This window comes from Carica papaya, chromosome 9, assembly GCF_054855325.1.
Source record: "Carica papaya isolate Zhongbai chromosome 9, ASM5485532v1, whole genome shotgun sequence".
In the NCBI taxonomy this organism is placed as follows: domain Eukaryota; kingdom Viridiplantae; phylum Streptophyta; class Magnoliopsida; order Brassicales; family Caricaceae; genus Carica; species Carica papaya.
In genome coordinates, this window is record NC_142317.1 from 32578351 (window position 1) to 32587978 (window position 9628).

The window sequence follows — 9628 nt, forward strand, 5'->3', positions numbered from 1 at the left end:
TTTGTTTCGACCATTGGAAAAGAAGTAATATCCTGTATTGCTTCGTTGGGTAGAAATTTGATGTAATAGGTGAGTACCACTGTTAGAGTCCTGTTGAAATTTGATGTAAGTGAATATGGCTCTTTGAGCCTCTTTGAAAAATTCAATGTAATGAGATGAACATTTTGCTGATTTAAAATTTTTCATTTTGTGCTTCGCTGCTTCTATTTTCTTTTATGGATTGTTCTTCTAGGCATCTAATGTACATAGCAACAATTTTTCGAAAGAGGAATTTTTCTAGGGGATGAATTGAGGGAATCTCCACGGATGGAGCCTTGATTGGTGGTAACTCTGCAGTGGAATTTTATAGTTGTTAATGACAATGAAAAAGCAAGATGAGAAAGCAAGATATAGTTCTTCAAGAAATTTTGAGGGCATTTGGAAGAAATATTTAAGGCATGTTTGGTGATATTCATGATTTGCAGCTCCACCAGCAAGAATCAATGTTGGTGTGAGTAATCCCTTTTTGGTCCCTTAAATTTATATTTGTTTATCACTCACATTTTTACCTTCTTCATGAAAATGAAAAATCCTTTTAATTGTTTCTTTCATTATTATTTTTAATGTGTACCTCCCAGTTTTCTGTTTGTGCTTGCTTGGTGCTGCTAAAACCTGATTCAGGTGTCATTGCTGTGGGTATGCATTTCTAGGAAGTTAATTTACTATTTACAGTTTGTAATGGGGAAAGATTTTTTCTAAGAATATTCCCTTTTTTTGTTAGAATTGCAGGTAGTGACAAAGTGAGTTAAACTTAACCCAGTATTACAATACTCTAACTCGCAGCTGATAGCAACTTGACGGGTTTGAAGAACATCGTTGAAGCTGTCCCAAAGATGCCAAACTCTTCAAATTGATTATTGAGCAGAAATAAATTTTCAAGTTCTTAATGGGATTAAATAAAAACCTAGATGAAGTGCAAGGACGGGTATTCGGAATCAAACTGCTGCCAAGCATCCGCGAAGTGTTCTCCGAGATTCGACAGGAAGAAAGCTAAAAGAAAGTGATGATGGGAGACACACATTCCACTCACTTAATCGAAAATACTTCTACACTTACAACCAGAACACTGGATTCTCGTGAGAAGAAGGACGATCGTGGTGTGACCACTACAGGAAACCTGGTCACATACGCGAAAAATACTAAAAACTTCATGGAAGACCTGGTGACAGAAAGCCCTCCAAGTTTGAAAACCCCAACGACCACAAAGGGAATCATGCAACCTCTGAAGATACGCTACTGACCGCTGCGGAAAGCTGCCCATTTAGTCCAGAATAGATGGATGCTCTCTAGAGAATGCTTTCTCAGAAGAATCATCTCATCAGTTCTTCAGTAGCACATAAAGATAAAATTCTCCTTGGTTTATCAGCTTGCTTTGCAAAAAGGCAAGTTTGGATTATGAACTCAGGGGCATCTGATCACATGACGGGTGATGCTTCAGTGCTCCAGCAGTACAGCTCGTGTAAGGAAGGGTTCAGAATTAGAATTGTTGATGGGTCTATCTCTAAAGTGGCAGGAATGGGTTCTGTTATTTTGTCAGCATATTTGACTCTTTATTCTGTTCTATATGTCCTAAACTTGGACTGTAATTTGTTATCTGTGAGCAAACTTTCTGGAGTTCTAAATTGTGCTGCTAAATTTATCTCTAATATATGTAAATTTCAGGATTTGGACTCGAGGAGGACGATTGACAATGCTAGGATGAATTCATGGCTGTACCTACTTCAAGTCGACACCTTTAGGAGACAAACTCACAATGCAGTATATGCAAACTTTGTTTTTGTAAGTCATTTAAATAATGACCATGATATCATGTTGTGGCATTATCGACTAGAACACCCAAATTTCTTGTACCTAAAACATTTGTTCCTTTTGTTGTTCAAGAATAAGAATCCTCTTTCATTTCAATGTGAAGTATGTAAATTCTCTAAATATATTCGAAACTCCTTTCCTAGTCTATCATACAAACTCTCAAAATCATTTGCATTAATTCATAGTGATGTATGGGACCTTCCAGGGTCACTAACATCACCGGAATTAAGTTGTTTGTATCATTTATTGATGATCATACGACAATTACCTGAGTATTCCTCATGAGAGAAAAATTTGAAGTTGGACCCATATTTCAGAAATTCAATACTATGATTCAAACTCAATTTCATACCACCATACAAGTGTTGAAGTTTGATAACGCATGTGAGTACTTCGAAACCATTTTTGAAAAATACTTTAATGAACATGCTATTATCCATCAAAGTTCTTGTGTACATACTCCAAAACAAAACGACATAGCCGAAAGAAAAAATAGGCATATTCTTGAGGTTTCTTAGCATATGTTCATATTCATGCATATCTAAGGGGGAAACTTGACCTAAAAGCTCTTAAATGCATCTTTGTTGGGTACTCTTCTAATAAAAAAAGATACAAATGTCTCTTTCCGGACACCTGCTGATTCTATACTACAATGGATATCACATTTTTTAAAAATCAACTTTTTTACCCCACAACTGATATTCAGGGGGAGAACTTTACTCAAAAATATTAACTGTAGGATGTGAGTATACCCTCCCTTTAACCACAGATTTCACCAAATGCACCTTATCTAGAGTCTGAACCTAATAGTTTACCTGAAACCACACACAAAGAGCCTGAGCGAGTGGCAGTAACTAAAAACACATTGCCTAAAATTAATGAGTTACGTGTCTACACTAAAAGGAATAAGGTTCAAGAAGGGAAAGTGCCTGAATTGACCAAGCCTTGCCATGAATCAATTCCTGCTCCAGATGTCCAGAAATTAACAGGTAATGAGATCTCTGTTTCTGCTACTAATACTGACACTAAATTGCCTATTGTTTTAAGAAAAAGAGACTTGGACATGCACCAAACATTCTATACAGGACTATATCTCATTTGGCAAGCTGTCTTCGAAACATCATGCATTTGTGAGCAAGTTAGATAGAAGTTCCCCAGTGCCGAAAATGATCCATGAAGCCCTCCACGGTTGGATGCAAATGGGTCTTTACAACTAAATATAATCCGGATAGAAGTGTGAATCGGTATAAAGCTCGCTTGGTAGCTACGGGATAGACTATCAAGAAACATTTGCTCCAGTAACCAAACACAATACAATCCGGATACTACTTTCACTTGCCTTAAATCTTAATTGGCCACTTTATCAGCTAGATTTGAAGAATGCTTTTCTTAACGGTGATCTAAAAGAAGAAGTATGCATGGACGTCCCACCAGGATTTGAACTAACAAACAATCCTCATAAAGTATAAAAACTCAAAAAGTCACTTTATGATCTTAAACAATCCCCATGGGTATGGTTTGACAGATTCACAAAGGTAATAAAACGAGTAGGGTATGAGTAATGTCAGTCAGATCACACACTGTTTGTCAAGCACTGTATCTTAGGTAAAAAAACTATTTTGATTGTCTATGTGGATGACATCTTTCTGATAGGGGACCATATTGAGGAAATTCAGAAGCTTAAAGAGTTTTTGGTTAAAGAATTTGAAATTAAAGATCTTGAAATGCTCAAGTACTTCCTTGGCAAGGAGGTAGCTCGGTCCAAAAAGAAAATTTCAGTATCACAATGAAAATATGTTCTAAACCTTTTGAAGGAGACAGGGATGCTCGAAAGTAAACCTGCAGACATACTTATGGATCCAACTGTGAAACTAGGATCCAAGGTCAGTGATAAGACAGTTGATAAAGAGAGATATCAAAGATTTGTAAGCAAACTCATCTATTTGGCATATACAAGACCCAACATCAGCTTTGCAGGTAGTACAGTAAGTCAATTCATGAATCAACCAACTGAGAAACACATGTAGGCTGTATATTGCAGTAGAAGAGAATTTTTCTATTCTCAAAACTTCAATAGGTTTCCTGAATAGCAGGAAAACAGTTATCTTTAATTTCTATTTAAACTTGCTTTGTATTGGAAGAAGATATATTGATTTCAATGAATTAACTTAAGGTTCTTTTCTCACCTTAAGAGGAAATTGTCGTCAATCTTTGTTCTGACTGGGACCACAACATAACCTTCATAAAATGTCTACAATCCAATACCTCTCTTCCATCAACTCACCTGATCGTGGATCAGTGGCAATCAATGTGGTGGGTTCATGTAACGGGATAGTTTGTTTACATGACCATCATAGAAAAAATTTTCTCTTATGGAACCCTGCTATTGGAGAGTTAAAAATCCTCCCACCACCTCAATTTCAGTATTTTAATCGCAAGAGGAGAAATGTCGTTGATGATGTAATTCTTTATGGGTTTGAATATCTTCCAGAGAGTAAGGATTACAATATGACAAAACTCATGGGAATTCCTCTAGGAGCTTGTTATATAGAACTTTACAGCGAAAAAGAAAATTCTTGGAAGAGAATCGATGTTCAAGGAACGGGTGTAGTTGATTTTTTCAAAAATTCAAGCATGATGGTGAACGGAACCTTGTCTTGGGGTTACTATAAATTGTTCCAACAATGAAGGAAGAATCACTACATTTGATATGGGCAAAGAGGTTTTTATAAACACAAGTCTGCCTAGTAATACCAATAGGCTTTTTACGTTCATGTGGTTCTACCTATTAGGTGAATCTTTAACAGTTTGTGTTAGTCAATGTATAACTGAAGGATGGAGGATGGTTAGTGATTTAACATGTGGGTTTTACATGAAATTGGTGTAGAGGAGTCTTGGAGTAAATTGTATAGAATTGATCCCATTCCTGGGTTGTATTGGTGTTGGTATCATGCATGATAAGCTAGAACTTGAAGAGACAAGTATAGTGGCTCAATCTATAGCTTAAGGCAGAGTATGTTGCTGCAAAAAGTGCAGTGAATTAGACCATCTGGCTTAGGAATGTGCTTAATAACCTTGATCAGAAGTAAAATGACCCTACAGCCATGTTTTATAACAACAAATCAGCTGTGTTCATTACCAAGAACCATGCGTTTCATGGCAATGACCAAATACATCAAGATTAAATGTTACTTTGTGAGAAAAGTGGAGGAGGAAGAAGTTTTTTTTTACCATTGCAAGTTAGAGCAGCTGGCTGATGTCCTTGCCAAACCACTTCCCAAGCATAGGTTTGAAGCCTTAAGATACAAGATTGGCATTGTTAGCAAAGTTAGTGCCGAAGGCTTGACAAATTTGACTGTCAACCGAAAAAGTTTTATTATATCTAAGTATATGTTTTATATTGTTTGGTTTTTGAGTTGTAGGAAGTTTATGTTAGTGTATAACCTAGTTTTGCTATGTCGAGAAAATATTCTCCGCAGAATGAAGACTGAATTAAGGATATTTTTATTTGAATACGCTTTTATTTAATGAAGGCTAACTTCCATTCACTAAAAACTTCGACAGTAATAAAACATAAACACAAGAAAGAATTAAACAGAATGCATAAAGCATAAGATTTGAAATGTTAGAAATTCAATGAAGCAAACAAACCAATTGGAAATTTCTCAGCTGATATATAACATCATGACTAGTGTGGACAATAAGCTACAGCATATTGCAAATCAGTTGAAATTTTAACGAGCAAATCATTCCAAATTTTAATTATTTTCATATCAAGTTCTTTAAATTAGGTCCGATCAAGAGTAGATTCAACAAATTCAGAAAGTTGCAAATGAGAGGAGAACCAGAAAAGATCCATTGACTGTTCAAACTCTTAGATAATGCTCTTGATCCCTATAAAAGCACTTGATTAGGAGAATTTAACAAAATTACTAAACTTGTTATAAACATATCCTACAGTATCCACTAAATAAGTCTTGAGTTCTCGACCATGCTATGTTTGAAGGCTCCAGCAGACTTATATAAGGAAATTCAATCATATTCATGTGAGAGATTGAGTATTGGGCATGTATCTTGTTCTTTTAATTATGAAAATAGGAAAGTTTGTATTGGGAAAACTATGATAAAGATATGGATTCAATGCCTGGTTGGGATACTTGGATCTGCATGGGTTTTGAAATGAGCACTTTCTTCCTTCAGTAGTTTTGAAGTGTCAGAGTAGTATTTAAATCAGATTGGCTTTTTTAAGCTCAGTTTTAGATGCAGATTTAGGTCCATTTTTAGATTTAGTTGTTGGAAGGAGAATAGCTTTGTTCAAGGAAGATTGAGCCCTTGGAAAGCTCAAGCAAAGAAAAAACCACTGCTTCCTTACCTCCCGTACAAATCATCCTTTCTGAAGACAAGGGCTTTAATGCTAAAAGAGAGGCTCATTTTGAAAAAAGAAAGTGACATCATGGAAGTCAAAGAAAGTTTACGAGAGCAGCTTCCTCTCATAAACATTTTAGAATGTTATTTTAAAATGGCAGTGGTTATGTAACATAGCATAAATGTCTATTTTCTCATTCACAGACCTATTCTTTTGGAGGGTATCCACACCAGAAGACTCACGGATGGTCCGTTCTCTTTGCAAGGAAGATGAAATAATCTGCTTAAAATTACGCCTTGCAATGTCAGATCTGATCTGGTTAATAGAAACACTATGTTGTGTACTAATTATTTTGTGAAAAATTACAGTAATGTTTCATATTTCTGATTCTTCCTTTCAAGAAAAATAAATAGGTTGTTCCAGTGCAATTATTAATAAAAAATATGAACCATTTGGTATCTGAAATGTTTGGGCGCTAGATTGGCTCCAAATTTCAGTATCTATCAAAGAACAAAGTGTAGCAAACCTTTTGTTACTTGAGGGACATGAAATTACAAGTAATAATTTAGCAGATGAAGTTGAGAAGCTATTCATCAAACAAGTTGCAGAAGACAACCCGAGAAAAGCCATGAAATATCCTAAACATCATCAAAGAAAAGAATCACATTCTGTAACGTTTTTCATTGGTGAGTTCCTTTTGACCCTACTATGTTAGTATTTCAACATCTCTTCTTCAGACTTTTGGCTCATACATTTCTTCTTTGTTGGGTAATTCACACAAATTATGTGAATCTTAAATTCACACAAACTCTATTCCCTCCAAATACAAAGAAATGGAAAACTCAAACCCTTTGTGAAAGTCAAATACATAAAATAATATTATCATGACAAACACTTAATAAGGAGATGCGGAGTTCAGCACTTCATGTGTAACTTACAAGAAATGAACATGAAATGAAAAGCCATTAAAACTCACAAGATCCACATTATATTTTCTCTTTTAAAAATTAGAAGAAACTCAAAACTAATTGCAAGAGAAACACGTCCAAAAGATAATCAGCAGAAAAGAAAAAATATCAGGCAATGGTATTACACAAACAGCAGCAGTAAAAATTGGTAGTAACATCCTGAAGCTGCATATTCAGGTTCCAAGATTTATAACTTATATATATATATATATATATATATATTGTAAGAAGTTAATTTATAGGAAGTTAATCTACTATCTACAGACTGAATTGCTCGAGAAGTTTGCTGATACTGATGCCCCTAAAGAGTTTTTCGCTTGTCTTGATATGCAACTTAATAAAGTGAACCAGTTTTATAAAACCAAGGAGAAGGAGTTTATGGAGATTCTCTTACACCTAAACAATGCTATCAAGCAACAGCATGGTAAAGGAGCTTCTGTGGAGGACTCAAATGAGGATGCTTCTATATCATGCACCATTTCCTCTGGTAACTAATCAGCTTTCAACTCATTTAGTGAGGAACACAGAATGATTATAAGAAATTCTTAACATGATTTGTGTTTTAATTTTTGGTTATTCCTGATATGATATATTACATTTTACTCATTAAGGTTTTATATACATGCTGACAAATGCATGCAGCGATGAGCATACTACATATATATATACATATATATATATAAGTTATAAATCTTGGAACCTAAATATGCAGAATTTGATACCCTGTACTTAAAAAGAAAAATGTTATAGTCAATGAATTCTGAAGTTGCTTAAAGTGATGAGGTAAAAGTGAATAACAGTTAAAAGTGTGAGATAATGATGGTAAACATAATATTTTTCAGCCTTAAAAGGGCTTATGTGTTGTTCACAGATTTCTCCTTGGATACAGAGGAGAAATCTGTGAACAACAGAAGAGAAACACAACAAGTGCAAGAGCAAGATGGCGTACACTGAGCTCTACAAAGGGTTGGATTATCTCAAGACTTACAGGTATCATTTTAAGATCATGAATAATCAAAGTTGGATCAAATCCACATACGCTGAGATTTTCTCTTATTGTTATTTATTAAGATTTTGAAGAGTTTGACAAAGTAAGTGGATCAAAGGACATTTACAAATGTTTCTTTTTGGTTTCTAGACGTAATGCAAATGAGATTTTCTCTTATTGTTATTTATTTATTTATTTTTAGTTCAGGTCACTGGAAAAGAAGTTCTTCCCATTTATCTAAAAATAGTTGAAAATTCATATTTCAACAACTCAAACAACGTAATTGGAGTCTAATATTTCATAAAATCCTCATTTGAACATCACAAACTGGTGATACAATTTCTCAACATATTAAACTGTCATCTTCTGTGTTACACATATTCTTCTTCTCTTATGAATTTAAACCCAGAAAATTATCTAGTATATATAATCATATTCATCAAGAGGCAAAAATCCCAACTATCTGTACCATTTTTCAGGTTGTCTGCAATCTATGTCTAAACCCACAAATATTATTCATTTATAATTTTATGGTCGAGTTTGGAGTTGCAATAATGAGCTCATGAAGAAACAACAATGTCAAATACTTGGCCTACTCACCCTCTTGCAATTTCGCGCCGTAGGCTCATCAAAAACACCCACTAAGGCTTTAGCAAATCCAAGATCTCCTCCATTCAGCCCAAAGCAGAAATCAACAGCCAGTGAAGCAACATTAGTTATTTCTCTCAATTTTTATGGCTGTATGATCCAAACTTTCCAAATATATTGAACAAGCTTAATCTAATTAACTAATAAAATTTAATGCTTTGTTAAGAAATGTGAAACCAGACCATTTTAACAACTATACAGCCAAGCCAAAAGAAGAGGAAATAAGACCAACAAGGATATTCATTGCATCACAAAATATTGAATACTTAGCATATGCAACTTCATTTATTCTGGAGCCATATGCTCATTAAAAGCTTCTACTAAGGCTTTAACAAACCCAAGGTTTTCCTCCAGCTCAGCCCAAAGCAGAATTTAGGCACCAGTCAAGCAATGAGAGTTATTTTTCCCCTTTTTGTGGATGTATGATTCAAAGTTTCCAAATGTCTTTAACTAACTTAATATAATTAACCAAGAAAAAATCTAATCTTTGACAATACAAATTAAGTCATCACGACTATGTATACTAGAACGTCCCAAAAATTTGTCTTAAAAAAAATTTGAGTATTTATAGAAAAACCATGATAGCCAGTTCGAAAACATGCACACAGCTACAGCACCTGGATCAAATTTGAGCAACAGCTGCACCAGGAGAAGCACAAATAGAAAGCTCACACATACACATAAAAGATACACGAACCTTAGAAAGCATGTTTCATTATCATCAAAGATGTAAATATGTGAGTGATGAACATGTATTAATTTAAGAGACTGAAAAGAAACACTCACACAAATCAACTGTTCTAGCTGATG

At 34.6% G+C, this 9628-nt stretch overlaps 1 long non-coding RNA gene across 1 annotated transcript; it reads left to right on the forward strand.

Moving 5' to 3' along the window:
* Positions 1-7117: 7117 nt before the first annotated feature.
* On the forward strand, positions 7118-8315 carry LOC148240270 (uncharacterized). Its single transcript, XR_015816519.1, has 3 exons — positions 7118-7359; positions 7447-7669; positions 8072-8315. It is a non-coding gene; the product is annotated as an uncharacterized LOC148240270 (long non-coding RNA).
* The last annotated feature ends 1313 nt before the right edge of the window (positions 8316-9628 follow it).